This window comes from Phalacrocorax carbo, chromosome 2 (assembly GCF_963921805.1).
Source record: "Phalacrocorax carbo chromosome 2, bPhaCar2.1, whole genome shotgun sequence".
Taxonomy (NCBI): domain Eukaryota; kingdom Metazoa; phylum Chordata; class Aves; order Suliformes; family Phalacrocoracidae; genus Phalacrocorax; species Phalacrocorax carbo.
This window is the reverse complement of record NC_087514.1, coordinates 141603008-141621752: the sequence shown is the minus strand read 5'-3', so window position 1 is coordinate 141621752 and position 18745 is coordinate 141603008.

The following is an 18745-nucleotide window of genomic DNA, read 5'->3' as shown; positions in this document are numbered from 1 at the left end:
AGCAACATGTTGGTATCTCTGCCATCACTTACGTTAACAGCTGACGCTGGAGCCTGGGTAGGTAGTGCAGAGGTGCATCCTTGTGTGAGTAACTGGGGTCCACTGAGGACAGGGTCATAATCTATGTCTGAATTCAGAGCTTTGAGTACATCTGGGTTACCATGCTGCTCCCACTGCCGCCGACTTTGCCACTGACGCGTGCTGTGTGGGAAGCATCACGTGGGAGCCTGCTGAAGAGGAGCTCCAGCTCAGCTGGACACTATTGGTGTCTCTGCCCCTAAGCAGAGATCATGGGTAGCCATGCTTGCTGTCCTGGCTGCCCAGGGGAACACCTGCCCTAAATGCCTGAAACTAGTGGGTTGGAGGATGGGCAGAATCAGGCTGAAAGGTGGCAGTAGGTCAGCGTGGTGCACATGCAGCTTGCTCCAGAACAGCTCACTGTTCTCTTGAAACCTGAAACCTCAATAAAAACGCAGGAATTGTCATTGCCTCATGCAGTTATTAACACAGTACTAAGCACCTGTGAGTTTTCAGGACCATTTATTTCTTGAAGTGTAGGAAAATATCATTGATGTAAATGAGTTTGACCAGGGGCTGCTTCCTAGCCCTGAGCTGCCAACATCTGTCTCTTCCAGAGTAGTTAGAATATTTAAGCAGCCAAATGCTCCAACCAGCTGAGCGGTCATGGGAGGTTTATAATGTGCTACATTTCAACTAGACAAAATTGTTGCCATGAATAGTAATGCCTCATAACTCTAATGCCATTAGCCCTTCCTTCCCCCCTTGCACACACGACCCAACGTTGTGCTGGTGTCTCTGCTGTTTGACAGGGCACTTCCTTCTCAGATTTGACCAAGCCTGTATGCTGAGGTCTGTTTATTTTTAGTGAGATGTTTACTGCTGCTTTCTTTTGCTCAAAATCTCTGTGGTAAGATTCAGGGCTCTGGGTGATGCACATATGCACTGTAGGCACTTGCCTGTATGCACTGGGACAGCTCTTGCTGTTCATGGCTGCCCTCGCTGGAGCGGGGAGGAGACCCTCATGGGTGGTACATTCGGTAACGCTTTAGAGATGCTGCATATAGCAACGGCCAGGTCACGGACCCGTCCTGAGCTTTGACTTAGGTTCTGCTCTGTCTTGGTGCCTGGTGTAAGAAAGTTTGTTTTATTTTCCTATACTTTACTCCCCTAGCTGTAAAAGAAATGATGTTATCTACCATGTTTTGTAAAGCGCTATCAAGCTGTGGTTCTGTAGGCATGAGCTGTGCTTTTAACAGCCTTTGGTGACTTAACCTGAGGGAAGCTGAAACATGAACTCTTTGTGGAAAAGAAAACACATAAAGAAACTTCTTTCCTTATGTCTCAGGCTTTTTAGGTGTTGTTTCCTTTGCATTAGGAAGTCAGTAATCTCACACATGTTCTTTCTTCCAATGCTACGCTTCAAACTGCACCAGGCAGTGCTGTTGCCAGTGGGGCAGGGAAAATGCATTTTGGGGAGCTAATCAAGGCATTTTTCATTTAGGGTTCAAGCCTTTATTCTCCCCTTCTACATAAGAGGCCTTCATTGCATCAGTTCCTCTCCCTTCCCATTCGTGGGTACTTGGAGCCCGTATTTTCCTGCCTACACATCCAGACACCCAGACTCATTCAGGGACCCTTTCCAGAGGAGGCTGACTTGAGGAAAGCCTACCTGGAGGAGCCAACAGTAGCACCGTTGGCAAAACTGTTCCTGGGAGAGGGGCCAAGGCTGCCACAGGGGCACCAGGATCCATGTGGGACATCTCAGGGCAGTCGTAGGTATCTGCTGGTTTATGAACCAAGCATTTGATCTTCTGCCAGCAGAACTTCATGAATTGTGGAAAGAAACATGGGAAACTGGGGATCACCTTGATTTTCTTTTCCTTGAAGCACAAGTTATTTTTCTTAAGGCCTGAGTTATGATGTAAACGCCAGAATCAATACACAAAGAAGCTAGACCAGAAGGGACAAGGACAGTATAGATGAGACTTAAGATTTTGTTTGCTCACAAAAAAACCTAGAACACAAAATTCTTGAGCATTTATTTTCTTTACAAATAACTTTTCTTTTTTGTAAAACCCAAATCTAGGACTGTTCCAACTAAAAAATTCAGGTAAAGAGATCAGGGAAGATTTCTTTCCAATGCCTACCCATGCTTTTTAAAATCTATCTATTCAATAATGGGAAATGATGGGATGATATGGTTTTGGTGTTTTGGGGTTTTTTTTGTAGGCACCAAATTGATTAGCATCAGTTGCCTGGGTGAGTGTTCAGGCTCTAAGCTGGTAGGCTCTGTTTAAGATTCTGGGTGATTATTTCTCATGAACTTGTGTGCTCTTATCTCACGTCTTTCGGTTGAGACTCGTTTCTCTATTAAATTTCAGTTTTCTGCATTTGAAAGGAGTGAATTGTATGAATAATTAAAACACATTTATTAACCTCTAATGATTGGTCAGTAAGGCTGGGAATTGGACTGAGTGACACTCATCCTTTTTGTAGGAATGAGTAAAAAATTCTTGAAGTTGAATAAATAATATTTTCTGGAGGTCAGTATGTGCCTGGGTCACAACCTGAAAAATACAAGTACAGTCTCCTCTGGGGTTATCACTGGTCAGTGGCAGCTTGTGGAAGGAGCCCTATTCACTGATGTTCCTCCCAACTTATATGAGTATTGCAACAGCACTTGGGTCCTGCAGTCATGGACCACAGCATGACCATGCTGGGCTTTCAGTAAAACATATGGAATAAATGGTTTCTGTTCGCTCAGTAGAGCTTGAATCTAAGGATAACATAGGCGGAGGGCCATGTTTGGCTAATCTCCATTGGCTTGTATATAATCACAGCACGGAGAGAGCAAGGCCTCATCCCTGCCCCCTTTCCGGGGCAACTCAGGAGCCTGACGTAGGTGCAGCAAATTGCCCGATGGAGCAGCCTTTCTCCCCATTTACTGTATGAGTCTAAAAAGACTAACCTCTGAGCCTGTGCTGCCTGGTGCGAGCACCTTCTGCGGAGACAGTCAGATTTAGCGCCGGTGTCAGTGAGGGTGGAGACATTAGCCCCTTGAGCGGAAAGCAGAATCTAGTCCTGTGACTTCCTGGGTGATGAGCTGTGCCTCTGTGGGATCTTTTTGACCTTCTGCATTGTGCCACCCATTGTAGCTGTGGTGGGCTTCCAAGGAGAGGGCTGGAAGCAACAGGGCAGCTGGCTAGGGTGGGATTGCAGGGCACTGGGCAAGAAGCCAGGCTGGGTGACAAGGACCCAAGGGCTGGTGATCAGAGAAGACTTGGTTACCAAGAGAAAGTCATCTTCTGGTTTGTTTTACTTCATTTCCCATGCTGTTGAAGCAGGGGAGCAGCCTGAGGGACCACACAGAGGGCTGCCGCTCTCTCACAGTCACAAGCTCTCTATCACAGTGCCCTGGGGGCACATCCCTCCTAATGAAATCACCAGCCAGTCTCCGCTGCCTGGCTTTTGTATTAGCAGAGTTTAAATTAGGCCATCACTCTGAAGCACCAGCCTCTCTTTGCTAGTGACAGATGAGGAGATGCAAGTATAACCAAAGGAGCAAATTAACCCAATCTGACTCATCTAATCTTTGTTATGAAATGCTCCAAGGAGGAAGTGGGGACTTGCTCTTCAGCATGTGCTGGAACCTGGGCTCTGGCTACAGAAGCATTTCTGAACCAGCCTTGGAGCAAGGCTGACCAAGGGTATCAGCAAGGTCGACCAAGGGTATCAGCAAGGTCTAGGATGCAGACTGGCAGAGTAGCTGGGCCATGGGCCAAAGAGGGTTACCACCTTGCAGGGGCAGTATTTCCAATATGTTCCTGGGCTGGAGAGAAGGCAAACGATTGCATAACAAGTGGTAAATATCCCACTACAAAATGGGAAACTTTTTATATTGGCTTAATGGTTTTGTGGTGATGAGGCTCAGGACTAGTGCAGTGAGGGACCAGAGAAAGGGAAAGTGGTTTGAGTGTTTGATAGGATCTCCCACCCAGTATGTGGAGAGGAGGAGGCCAACTGACCAAAGTGGGCTCTCTCACACCTGTCATGGAGAGGGAACAATAACCCTTCTGGTTCCTCTCCTCCACTCCGTTAAACCAGCCTAATACCTAGTTTTTGGTATTTATCTCGATTCATTATTTCATATTCAAACCTATATAAATGGAAATGAATATGTTGAAAAGTTTCTTCAGGAAGGTACAGAAAACATTGTGTTTATATAAGCTGTTACTCCTCACTGTACATCGTATACCCGCCTGGGTATCAGTGAAAAATCATTTGCAGAATGGCTGTATGTGTACTGTCTGTTGTTTAGAATGCCTATTTTTGTGAAGATGATGCTAGTCAAAATAATTAGGTGTAATGGAGAGGAAGTATATGGATAAATGGTACAAAGTGCTACAAAAAGGCTGAATTTGCTCTGGAAGGCGACTTAACATTTTGTTACTCCCATTGCAGCCTCTAAGAGCAAGGTAACCTGAAAAGGAAAGGGATCACTTTGACAAATCGCTTTTATTTTCCTTCCTACAATAACTCACAGACAAAAGACAGATTGGTTTTTCAATGCATTGTGTCAGATAATTCTCTCTTCTGACTCAGCCACCCTCCCCCAACCTTAACTTGACTGAAATGGCAATTTGATTGTACATGTATAAATCCTGCTATCTCTGTAAATGTGTGTTTCAAGGTGTACTACAGGACCATAGTCTATATATTCTCTATGAAACGTGAAGATCCCAAATGGTATGCATGTTCAAGAGGAGGGGTGGGATTGGGCAGGTGCTACTGCCCTTGCAACCAGCCGCAGTCAGGCATTGCCAATGTCCCCTCATGATTTGATCTTGTGCCCTTAACTGGAGGAGGTGAGGCATAAACCTGAGCAAGGTCTAACAAGTCTGGAAATGGGATGTTCTTCTGAACATTGAGGCATTTAGTCCAATACAGAAATGCCCAATGCTGACTGGGAGCTAAAGCCAGTCAACCAGCTTGGAAGATAAATTCCCATTGTAAGGGATAGAATCACAGAATCACAGGTTGGAAGGGACCTCAGGGATCATCTAGTCCAGTCTTTCTAGGAAGAGCACAGTCTAGACAAGATGGCCCAGCACCCTGTCCAGCCAAATCTTAAAAGTGTCCAATGTGACTGGGTCAACCACTTCCCTGGGGAGGTAAGATGACCCACAAATGGGGAGGAGACCAGAGGAAATGGTGAGGGTCCCTGTTTCCTGCAATTGCAAACAAGGTCATTGGGTTTTCTTAAAGAGCTTTCTTGTAACATTAACCATCTGCTGTGATATGATATAGCTTCAGTGTGCTATTTTGGGTCAGAAAGGAATATGACTGAAACTTTCACAGTTTCTCAAAGTTAACTTTGAAGGTATGAAGAAATAAATCCCAAAATACAGAGGAGATTGTCATGACTGAGATAAAGAGGACTGAAGTAGTGCAACTCCAGTACTATTTCTCCAAAACACCAACGGAGCACAGAAGGAGTGGGAAGGAGGCAGAGCCTGGCTTCAGCCAACACAAAGGCAGTGAGAAAAAACTACCTTTGCAGGGAAGGAATTGGAGAAAAAAACCTGAGCAGAATATTGACTTCCAACCTTCTGTCAAAATATGCCTTGAAACAGTAAATCCAGCGACTGAATTCCCATTACATACAAAAGAGACTGAAACAAGCCTTTGAGACAAAAACCATTAGTAAGGTAAGAGGGGAATGTTTTCCTCCATAAAATGTCAAATGTACTTTTTATTCCATAGAGACACACATGTATTCAGGGCCACTGCTATGTGTGAACTCTGTCAGAAAGACATTATTTCTCTATCCTAATCCATTTGCAAATTGAGTCAGTGGAGTACCAATTAACCTCAGGTCATTAATTTTAAATACAGTTTCAATTTTCTTTCTTTTTTTCTTTGCTTTTTTTTTAACTTGTGTAATGGCCTGTGGGGAGAAAAAAAAAAATGTTGCTTGGGTCCTTTGCCTTCCATAAATCTTTTCTTAATGCACCAATATCAGGGCTTAGATTACCATTATCCTTGACCTTTGAGCTCCTGAAGACATTTCTATGCCTTTAGTTTTAGTCTCCATCCTCTACTTCCTCAGCAGAGATGTTTCTCTGGGCAGGGGGAAGTAGTCCCAGCTCTTATCTTGATTGAGAATGTGGGTCTATTTTGCTTTTTTGGGAGATGGAGAAGGAGCAAGAGTTCAGGATCTATAAAAACAAATTCCTGCTTTTGTTTCTTTAGTTTCATTATTTTATTTTAATTTTAATTATTTTAAAGCCATTTTCCATATTTTTAGGTCTTATATTTCATTTTTACTTTCAGAGTGTTTTTTAATTTTAATTGAAGGTTTAAAAGAATAGGATATTTGTTGGGTTTTATAATGTGCCAAGAGATTGTCTGCTGCGAGCTCCTTAGGTGCTTGGTAGTGTCTCTTGATCTACATATACTATTTGTTATACAATATTTAGCTTCTCTTAGGGTTTTAATTTCACAGGGGCCACATTGAGAACAATCAGCTAAGTGACCATCTCTGAGTTAAACCTTTCGGGAACAATTTGTGGTGAGTGGATTAGGGATTCCTCATCAGCACCTCCTTGTTCTGGATATAACCAGATTTTCTGACATAGCGGGGAATGCCCACAAGATTTGGCCATGGCTAAATTTGCTCTAGGGGGACTTCATGAGTTGAGCTAACTGTTCTGCCTATTTTAAGCCACACTTAACAGTGCTTTTAATAGTTCTATAGGGATTGCTGAGTATCATGGGAAACCACACAATTCTTCAATTAAGCAAGAGCTCTATTTATTACCTTAGGAGACCCATCCAGTTGCTTTCTAGCTGCTCAGCTCAGTTGCATTCATGACTTATACCATGAAGAGCTTCACTATGCAGCTCCTGAGGACAGTCAAACATAGACTCTAATGAGCTAAGAGCTGCCCTGGAATTGATTCTTCTGCTTGTGAAAGAAGAATAATAATGTCATGCCAGCTGATTTTGCTGATTTTCTTACCAGCTCAGGTGTTTAAATCTTAAAAAATAACCACACCAAAAATAGGAAAAAGTACTAAAAACACCAGTTGTCCCTGTCCCCTGTCCCCCCCACCCCCACCCAAAGAGATAAAATCCACAGTTTAATTCTGAAATTTTACCTGTATGCAGTTTATTAGAATAAGTCATCAAGGAAATTACATCTCACTTCACCAAACAATATTCTGGGAATCAAAACATATTCTATCTGGATAGGTGGGAGTTAAAGTGATTAAATGTTTGAACAGAGAGAAAAAAAAATGAATCAATGGTGTTTTGTCTCAAACCAGACAAGGCCAGTGACTTGTTGAAATCTGATAATGAAACTCTGCAGAAGAGGTATCTGGACATATATTGACCAGATGTATCTCATCTGCCCCTTGGGTTACTTTCAACATGAACAGACACAGTATTTTCTAGCAAGATTATTGCAGCTCAGTGAATAGCAATACCTGCTTCATTTCGGTTCCTGGCTCCTAACAGTCCCCTGCTTCAGGTTCCCAGTTTAGACCACAAGCTGCATGGAGGCATCCGGCTGCAGTGTGCACACTGAGGGCTCCCCTACTGCCAGAGGACAGAGGGAGGCAGGTGTTAAGCAGAAGTCGGTTACCATGCCAGCAAGTTGCCAGTCTTATTTCTACTTATAAAGTGACTACACCAAGTGTGAGTTGGAGGTCCGCAGCTTCTTGAGGGTGCTTGGACTTAACATGCATAAGATTTGTAATAAATACACATCTCCATGAGATCACTGGCAGCCCTGTGCAAATCAAAATGACTCCCTGTGAGTTAAACTACATGTTAACCTTCAATGACTCTTCCATGATGGTGAAAGAGGGCTGGCTCAGACCTGGCTTCCTTGCACACACATTTCCTGAAACCATCAGTGAAAATTCTGGATGACCAAGAATGTGGAGTTGTTCCTAAATTGATTTACATTGGTTCAAAGGACATATGGAATGGATCTGCCATTTGACTTAGGCACTCACAATGTTGTTTCTCAGAAACACGTCTTTCTTACAACCTGTAATGTGTTTCTACCTGGCACAGGAAGGATTTCTACTTTTAATATTTCATGGCATTACAGCTTGTATAATTCCAAACTTATATTAGGAGCTGTAGCATGTTGTCTCTGTCAAAAAGTGTTAAAACAGTTCTGAATAAAATTAGTCTGTCAATACTGTGCAATAAACTATTAAAAAAAAACCCAAACCCACAACATTTATGCATATTTCTTTAATTCCTGTTTATAATTTGACTCCCTAACTTTTATGGTAGAGTTTTTGCATTTTTATTAATATTAATTCATATTATTTAGTTTCCAGTTGCTTGGTAACTGTTGACAGGCTTATGCTAGTCATATCCATAAAGAATGCAGGAGGATTTATAAGACAAGCATGAGTCAGTTGTACTGCTGTCTCCTCAAAACGTGCTATCCAGAGCAATTCTTCAGGCTGCTCTGGAGTTTACTTCTCTATTTTGCTTTATCCTATGCCCTTTTCTGGAATCTACTTCCATGCTCCTGCTCCTCTCCTCTATTTCCCTCACTCTCCATTGCTTTCTTCACCAGGAAAAAGCCTCCTGAAATTGCTTATTGCACTCAGGTCCTATGTGCGCTATGACTAATTCTTAACTCTGACTTTTATTCCAGTTTATCAAAAGCTCCATTTGCCCTGTGACTGCCAACGAGCACCTTTGGCTTTCCCTGAGGCATTTGTTACACACTGCAATGAATCATTCTCTGCAATACAGTGGCATCTGAGAGCCTGAGACACACAAAACTGATCCAATCTAATAACAGAGTAACTATTCATAAGAGATACTGTATAACTGATCTGGATAGGAGATAAACTGGGTAAGCAGGAGGGAAGCATTTAGGAGGACTTTATTACACTCAAATTCTTCTTATGGGCAAAAAGAAGAACACAGCTTCCTGTGTTCCAACTTGTGCCCATTGCCCCTTGTCCTGTTGTTGGGCACCACTGAAAAGAGTCCAGTCCCATCCTCTTGATACTCACCCTTCAGATATTTGTAGGCATTGGTAAGATCCCCCCCTCAGCCTCCTCTTCTCCAGGCTGAATAAACGCAAGTCTCTCAGCCTTTCCTCATAAGGGAGATGCTCCAGTCTCCTGATCATCTTGGTAGCTCTCTGCTGGACTCCCTCCAGTAGTTCCCTGTCTTTCTTGAACTGGGGAGCCCAGAACTGGATGCAGTACTCCAGATGTGGTCTCACTAGGGCAGAGTAGCAGGGGAGGATAACCTCCCTCAACCTGCTGGCCACACTCCTTTTAATGCAGCCCAGGATACTGTTGGACTTCTTGGCCACAAGGGCACGTTGCTGGCTCAGGGGCAGCTTGCTGTTCACCAGCACTCCCAGGTCCTTCTCAGTGGAGCTGCTTTCCAACAGGTCAGCCCCCAGTCTGTACCGGTGCAAATGGAAATGGAAATATAGACATTGTTTTCCCGATGTGGAAGGAAGGGTATTCATACAGATTCATTTGGTACAACTCACACATACCCTATTTCTGAGAGGAGTGCCACATCATCACATGGAGGAAAAGCTTCCCTACATGAAGTAACATTCATGGATTTAGTTTTTCTTTGAAAATTACCTAAGATTCACTACTGAAACTTTGATATTGTACTCGCTTTGTAAATGCACAAATGGTTGTTTCTTGGTTTTTTGTTTGTTTGTTTGTTTTGGTTTGGTGTTTTTGCTTTTTTCTAATTTTTGGCATCGTTATGGCAAGAAGTCCCAAAGTTTTGGTTAAACAAAAGTGAAAAGTGAAAAATTATTCTCTTAAATGGGTTTCAATATGCTGCCTTTTGATGCTTTTGCATCTTCAGACAAGAATGGAAGTCCTGATTAAGTTTTCTGTTGCTCAACATCTTGATTATTTTCATCAAACATCTTTTTAGTAATCCCCTTTCCAACACAAGCATTTCCAGACTATCTGTCCTTCTCCTGTTCCCTCTGTTTCTGTGAGAAAGCTCAGGCCTTTAGGGTATTTCTTGCAAAAGGCAAAGCCAGGCTGAACTTCAGGGCAGCCAGTCAGCTCAGGTCAGGTCTACCATCAGAAGAGGTCCCAAACAGGCAGCACCACATGGAGAAAGGGTGGTGCTTTCGCAGACAGGACTGTGCCAACAGCTGCCTAGTACCCAACATTACTTTCCTGTATGTACTTTTAGAGGCTTCTCCTTTCTCTACTGCTGTTATTCATGGTTCAAATTACTTCGTAAGCACAATGTGCCTTCCTTTAAGACTGATGATACCTACATTTAGTGGTTAATGTGGGCATTTTAGGTCTCTGGCTCCTTCAGAGTTCTTGGTGATGTACTAATCCCTCTGAGGAATATACAGAAGAGGAGAAGTAGACCCAGTGGGAACATATTTCTGATAGAAAATCATCTGCCCTCTCGAAAGCATTCCCTGAAATGCCTCATTACCCCACAGACCAACTGATTCTTCCATCATTCTGCATCCAGAATTTGTGTGCTTACTTATTGACAGAGAATTACAAGACCTCTGAGTGTATGAGCTGTCAGAACATTAATGGACATGCCACATTTTCCCACTACAGCAAGATTGGTTGCCTTTCCCAAAACATATTTATAGCTTTGTCTCAAGACTTTGTTGATCTGTTGCAGCAAAAAAAAAAAAAAAAAAAAAAAAAAAGAAAAAAGAAGAGGTAATTCTGTGGTCTGGATTGTGAATAAAGTCTTATTTAAAAAAACCATAGTTGTGCCCTTGACTCTAAAATGGGATTTCTGGTTGCATTTGGTTGTATTTTGTGAACATATTTCAAAGACTCACATTTGGTCCACAAACCTTATCTTTTATATCCCTGAAAAGCAGCTACTAGCTTTTTCTATAATGGTGCTTCAGGGAATTCTCCTATCTGGTTTCAGTGTGGTTTGCAGGGTTGCTTACAAAGTCTGTTACCTACCTAAAAAAATCTTTTCTTCCAAGAAAAGCTCGACCAACCTCTTCTGCTTCTTTCTTTTTCTCCAAACAATACCAAAGCCATTTTACAAGGGTAAACTGGTAAATCAGCAGGCATGCACCAAGGAGTCCACCCATGGATTAGAAGCACCAGCTCAAGGAAAGTGTGGAGCATTTCTCTTTCCTACCTTGCCCATCAAATGACAATTTCATGCCAGATGTGTAACTTTGGAGGAAGTTATGAGTTACATATTTGAATTTTTGATATTTTAAGATGTTGTTCTCTCAACTTACAACTTACTGAAAAGTAAGGCTGGTAAGGAGCAGGCTGGGTTGAAAGTGAATCAATCCCAGTTCAAAAATGGAATAATTTCTAGTTCAAATTCATTTGTATGTTTTATTGGTATAAACTGATGAGAACAGAAGTCACTAGACATTGTAGTTATCTGTTAATTCATACCATGAGCTAAAGAATATCCAGGGTGTTGCATGCTAAAGTAAGCTTATTAGTAGCATTAAGAACTTCCGATTATACACAACTCTTACAAAACTGCCCTTGAGGTATTAGATTAAATAGCCTGATAGGTAAGTATTTAGCTACTCTAAGTGAAAATATTCAAAGGGGGAAAGTGCCTTTTCCAAGAGTTTTGAATGCTTTTGAAACCTCAGGGCTACCTTATGATTAAATATTGGGGAAAAATACTTTTAGAAAACTTCTGCATAAATCACTGGTGGTTTGTGGCATGAAAGCTGGCAAGGACTGCTAGCTCTCAGGCACCGTGTTACCTTGTGGCTCCCCACCTTACCCACCGCAGCGTTGGATTCACTCCAGTTTCACAGTGTTTCTATAGGTTATTGCTATGCTTCTCAGCAGTGAGCACCAACCTAGTCTGAAAACTTGTGCAGGGAGATATGTCCAAGAGAATACTTATCACAACATGCAGCCCACGTCAGCAGTGGGTTTTTTCATGAAATCTGTTTATCCTTTCATACGAGTTCTCCAGGAAACTGCCTGCCCTGTCTGTTCTGTAAGCTGTGTCCTCACTGCAGACTTCAGTCAGCATAGCTACATGAGTCAGGACAGGGTATGTGCAAAATGAGACCGACACAGCTCTCCTGGACAATACCTCTGGTAACAACAGTTACATATGCCATGGGCTGCATGGAGGTTCTGTGTCCTTTGCTGTTGCCCAGTCCTCTATCACATCAAATCTGAATTGCATGTCTTCACTTTGAGCACAAGTAGTTCACCATGGCCTATACCCCGCCTGCAATGCCAGCTGTCCTCCCCATATTGACCAATTTCCAAATGACTGTCTTTGTGTTTTCTCCTGCTCTGTCTCTTATGTAAAACAGTAATTGCACAAAGAAAAGACAAAAAGCTGTATGACTGAAAAGGCATGAATCAAATGCCTCATCAGAGGAGTCTGTGTTACCCCAGAGGCCCAACATGGCTCAGATATCTGACGGGGGCTGGCAGGGAGGACACAGGGTCTACAGAAAATTCACACTTTTCTGGAGGGGCAGCAGCCCCCCAGGGTATACCAGGGCATCTAACTCAGTGCTAGATATTTCTGTGGTGAACAGTACACTTGCTTTCTTTTTCTAGGCCTCAATTTTGGGCTTTAAGCAAACAGAAGGTTTTACAGAAAATAGAGATATTTCTGCGAAATTGCTTTGACAATGAGGTTTTTAATGCACTACTATCTGTAAATTACTGTCATCTTTGATGGCTGCTGTTTTCATGGACCAACCATTAAAATACTATTTCAGGATGTTGTGTTTTTTAGCTGAACAAAATGTATATGGTACCAAACATAACATCCTATGTTTGTATGCCCAGTTAAAAAGTAACATATGCTCGCTATCAGTTTTTATATCCCTATATGTCTTCCATTTCATTCAGAAACTCTTCTTAAAAAATACTATTTTTCTGTAGGATAATAATTAAATTATTTCACTGAAGCTGCTGGATGTGACAAATTACTTCCATGACAAATGATTGGACCATTAAATGCTTCCTTGTTTAGCAATAGCAGTAAAAATGGGAAGCTTAGCTTCATGCAGGTTTAAGCAGGGGCTCAGGCAACTGATTGAACAGATTGCTGTAGGGACCTGACATTGGATATAAAGGTAATTTGTATTTTGGTTTCTTTTGCTCTGTATTTCTCGGTGTGTACAGAAGTGGCAGAAGCAGCAGAGAAAAGGTGAGAAATGCAAGAAGACATCCAGAGCAGATGAAATGATGGCAACCTGGAAGCAGATGAAAGAAAGAAAGGGTGAGTGACTGTAACTTTTTGGGATAAGACATAGCTGAAGGAGGCATGGACTTAGGAGCAAATGATCTGCCTTGATGTGTCCATGGAAAGAGGGGTAGGTGCATAGCCAGTAAGCTTGCTCTATTAAAATAAAGTTACTTGATAAACTACATTTCTGTGGACTGTAATGAGATTTAGCAGAAATTCTTGAACCACAGGATATAAACTGAGGCTGGTGCTTTCCAAAGGGAGTGAGGGAATGAATGCTGATCTCCCTGTAATTTTAAAAATAAAAATTTAAATATAAGAGCAAAGTTGATGTCCTCTAACTTCAGCCATGTGAAGCCAGGGTCCATGAGTAACCTCTAGAAATGTCACTTCACTCTCTCTTCACTGACTGTGAATGAAATTTCGGTGTTTAACAGACTAGATACAAAATAAAGTGAAGAGGGAGCTAAAGTGAGGTGAAGATAAATCTCAGATATGCCTCTTGTGTATCTAGAAGGATGACGTAAATTAGTAAGATTCTCGGAGTGGAGGGGTTTTATTCACTCCAGCAAGAACTGATGGATTGTTCTGTGTGAAAGACCATCACCTTAAATGTTTGTTTGGTTATTTTTTTCAATTTTCACTGTTGTGTTTGAGATGTAAATATATACAAAGAAATCTATCAGACTAGACACTGCCTGCTCTGCATTGCCACACTTCGTCTGGTTTGTGAGATGCAAGCATTAGGAAAATATGAGTAACGACGGTAAACTCACAGGCTGTCTTCAATATTTGTGAAAATATGCTTAGGAAAATGAGTTTTAAAGTCTGGCCGTCAGACTATACACACCGCAGAATGACTAGGACAAAATTAGGCAATGACTTGCTGTTGTCTATATGCAGTCTGTGAAGCTCTGATGGCTGTGGTAAATTCAGCTACAAAAAGCAAGCATTGTGCTTGCCTGGGAGCCATGGGGGACAGAGTGGGTAGGATGAGTGATGAGCCCTGACTCCCTTTTGCTGCCATGAAAGACTTTCCTGGATTGCACATTGGTGAAAGCTGGGACTGGCTTTGGGGAATTTTCAAGCCAGCATTTTCATTTGAATATGCATTAAAATACTGATAAAATGCCCAGTCATGTGGCCACATGCAAGGCCATAATTACTGTGAGACAGTAACAGCCACTTTTGCACAAAGAAGAGTGATGCACAACCAGTACTATTTATTTCTGACAAGACAGTACATTGCATTTACCAGGTCTTGCCGTTACTTGCTCAGTAAACTGTTGACCTGTGCCCTGGGATGTGCTGCTTAATGCACAGAGGTAGGTGGCCAAATAAATGTCAGGGAAGGTGGAGCTGTTGGCAGGGAGGATGAAGCACCTGAGTGACCGGGGTGAGGCACACCTTGGCCCCAAACTCTTGCTGCCTTTGCAGACAGGGCTGCAGCTGATTTGGGCATGGCTCATGGCAAATAAGGGCACAAAATTTGATTTCGTAGCTGAGGCAGGATGCGGGAAGGACATCCTGTATCAGCCATGACAGGCAGGGAATAACATAAACAGCTTCCTACTTTCTTCTGTCCACATGCAAGCATGGGAATAAGCTCACTGAATTAGAGAAGTCCAACCTAGAGTGGGGCTCCTGTCAAATTGCAGCCTTCAAGAGGAACCAGTTATAAGCAAACAGTTGTCATCTTTAAGATGTTCCCAGTTTAAGTGATGAAGATGATGAGAGGAAGGCAGATCTAATGGAAAATTAGGAAATGCATTAGCTGGCCCTGAGATAGAGGGAACAGTGAAAGACTTCTTCTAACAAATTAGAACCACCTGAGATATCTTTCCCCTTACATTTTAAAATAAATTATTCCTTCCAAGCCTTTCAAAATATGATGAGAAAATGAAATTAGGAAATATTGCTTTTTGCATCAAACTTCAGTATTTTAACCTATTTTTATAAGTAAAATATCTGCTGGAGTAAGCACTTCTGGAAGATTGTTTCATGATTTGTTTTTCCTTATTGTTATATAGCAGTTCTACTCTGCAGGTATCAGATAGATGAAGTACATAGTCTCTCATTTCACCGAATAGCTTGTGACAAGAAGATGATGAAAAAAAAAAAGATTCACAGGATTGAGACCCCTATAAAACAGCTCCATATTTTTAACAGAGTCCCTCAAGATTTCCTGGAGGAGTCTTTGGACAGTTCAAGAGGTGTTTCCTCCATCTGCTATTAAGTCTTTTTTCTCTTAAGTTTAGGGAACATTTTGCATGAACCATAAGGACTGCAACCCATGCCCAAAGGCCAAGAAGCCTGCAACAGGTCAAACCCTAAAAGTGCTACATGTATCCTTAATTCAATGTCAGTACTGAAGTCAGGGAGAACTTAGTCTCTCCTTGGACTAAGTAAAGACTTCAGGACATGAACAAGATCAGTTTTTTTCATTTGACCCTAGGCAGGGAAAGTTAGTACATTTTAGAGTGCAGCCACTGGATTTTGAAAAAGAACTAGGGCCTCACTTCAGTGAAACACTTGGGAAAGCTCTTAGCTAAAATTTAAACAGGGAAAGAAATTGAGTACTTAATGGCCACTACATTATTTATCGGAACAGAACTATTTTATTATAATTCCTTTTAAATGAGCACCTTCTTTCTATGGCCAGATCAGTTTTCAAGCCTGTGACATCAGGTCTTCATATTGAACGAAGAACTGAACAGCGCGGGTATTGAAAGGAGGAATTAAGGTTGTTGGAGTCTTTCTCATCAGCTACCTTTTCTCTAGGTAAATAAAACATGTGTTATTTAGCTTAAAGATTGTAGCTGTGTCGTTTTTCCTTACAGCAAGAAAGACTCTTGCTGCATCAAGAGAACAGCCTTCACAGGGTTTAAACAGCTCGGGAAGCTGGAAGGTGTCCACTTGTGTTCTCTGTTGCTAGAGCCATCAATCTTGATCAGAGCTGGCAAACATACCAGGCCTTTGTACCACTGTCTGAAATCATATTCTTCACTGATTGAGTAACGGAGCCATTCGGGAAAATTTCTCGGAGACAAAATCGACAGTTTTTTTCCACGCCCCATTAATTAAAATTGCCACATTCTGCCTGTCAATATGTTCTTTGAAGGCAGTGGAAAAATGGAGAGCTGATTTTTGCCTAAGGATGTATTAGATCCAAAAGCAATGTAGTTCTGCACTTGCAGTCTTTCAGTCCTAAGGGTCTGTCCACTTGGCTGACTGAAGAGTCAGAAAACTGAAATATTTTTCCTACACCTTGTCATCGAGTTTATCTACAAATGATCCAAAGACAGTAAACTTTCCCTTTTCTTGGTAACTTTTGTGAAGCGTATCAAATTTGCAAAGCTTCAGGGAAAACCATAACTTGTCCTTAAAATGCCCTTCTGTTTTCATTTATCCTGTTGGTTACGGAATAGTTATTAAGGCTGTTTGTCCCGGCGTGGTGTGCTTCTCACATATGCACCAGAAGATATGTCATCCTCTGGCGTAAGCTATAAAAGAACAGGAAAGAAACAGGCCATTGTATATGAAGATGAAGTGAAAAGGAATTTTATCCCCTTTTGCCAGAGTCCTCCCCACTGGGTCCCTTTGTCCCACCCACCTTGGTGCCCCTGCTCCTGCACCCCTTCGCTTATTGGTAAACCTGTGGTCATGATGATAGCCGAGGCTGAAAATGGCCCTATTTTCTGTGAGCAGATCACAGCTCAGAAGAAAACATCAGGGGATGCTGCCACAGAAGCAGCCGGACCAGGGACCACACTGCTTGTGGTATCTGGTGTTTTAGGTACAGTCACCACTCTGGGAATGAAATGGCAAAGCAAGCGCTTCAGTATGCCAGTTAGAGAACTGTCATTATCATTATTTTTTCTAACACTGACCCTAATATTTGATGCTGAACCCAGTGGATTTTTGAAGGTAAGGGTGTTGCAAGAAGAGGGGGTAATTCTACTTTGTAAGACATCTGCATTTCCACCAGTCTTAAGCCCTCTCAATGTCTGGCCAAATGAAACCTCCAAAAGTGTATGTTTCTCTCTGCCTAGCCATCTGCTTTCATTCCGTCTGTTTTGAGGGATTACTTCTTCATTTGTCTTAAAGGGAGGGGAAAAATTTTCAAGATTTTCTTAAGAATAATTGAGCTCTTGAAGTAATGTTAAATAACCTCAGAAGATTTTTTATTGGTGCTGCTTCTCTTTGCTAAAAAGAGAATCAGATGATTATAAAAGCAGACTTAAACTTGTTCTGCTGAAGACAGGGTAGAGTATGCTCTGTGGCAGCATCCACACATGGGTGTTCTTGTGGTGTCTGAAACAGAAACCTGTGCTGACGATTTGATCATTTCATCCATCTGGTTTTCTACTCGCACTGCTGCATCAAATGCCCTCTGTGGCGCAGGCTCCAAAAACCCTGTCAGGTTTACGAGGAGATATTTGTCCGAGGTGTATCCAAGAGATCTCTGGAGATTTCAAGTAAAACTGCTGGGATCCTGCGGGGATGTTACACCTCACAGATGTCCCTTATCTGCTGTCAGACAACAGATGGTATGTGTTTCTTATATTAAATGAAGTTACAAAAAGCTGCAACAGCAGGATGAGATTTGAAGTATTAAATACTGTTTAGTTAATCCAGAGAGCCTATTACTTTTATTGGTTACTCCTTGAAACCTTAGATTTAAACATCTTTGCTCAGGCAGTACAATAAGCTTCAAAACCTCACTAACTCCCCAGCAGGGACCGTCTCGCTCCAGATAGCTTCACAGCTCACAGGGTAAAAGACCAAATGGTTTCCTCCTCTTCTGTCAGCCCAGTCTCTGAAGAAGGAGATACTGGGGCCGAGGGAGATGGTGCCAGGCTCTGCCTCCCTGCCCATCTCAGCAGCAGCCACCAAACCTCTGTAGACTGCAGGTGAGCTGGAGCCGAGGGCTGGAGGCCACCTCTGGCTGTTTTATGTGCTTGTGTGGCACAACGCAGCTCCACTGCAGGAGTCAGGGCTTTGAGTAGTCTAGGCAAAGATAACTTACTTTGCTTTTCCTGCCCTTTCCTATCTGTCCCGCTGATTTTTAGAAGCTCCCACTTTTGCCACAGGGACTAGCTGGCACTATACGCCCATGTATGGGTCAGTGGGGATGGAAGCAACTGCTGTCATTCACAGGTAAGTGGTCTTGTTCATGAATCACAACCGTAACTCTTGTTTGAGCTGATGTCAGTTACCTGTGTGACCTGAAAGCTGTTTTGATGAGTTGACAGGATGCGTTTCCAGATCTGCACCCAGCTCTAATTTAGCTACTGCCAGTTGTCTGTGCTGTTCTGTTAGGTGGTACATCAGTCCAGTCATCCTCTAGCTAATGGTGCTCCCTGCTCTAACATATGTTCAGATGGGTTGGGAATCTGCTCACTCTGCTTCATTCTAATGAACCTTTGAGTTCCCATAAGATATGACTTTCATCTCAGGTGCAATGCTGCTATTGGAGCCTCTTTTTTCTCCTAACTGT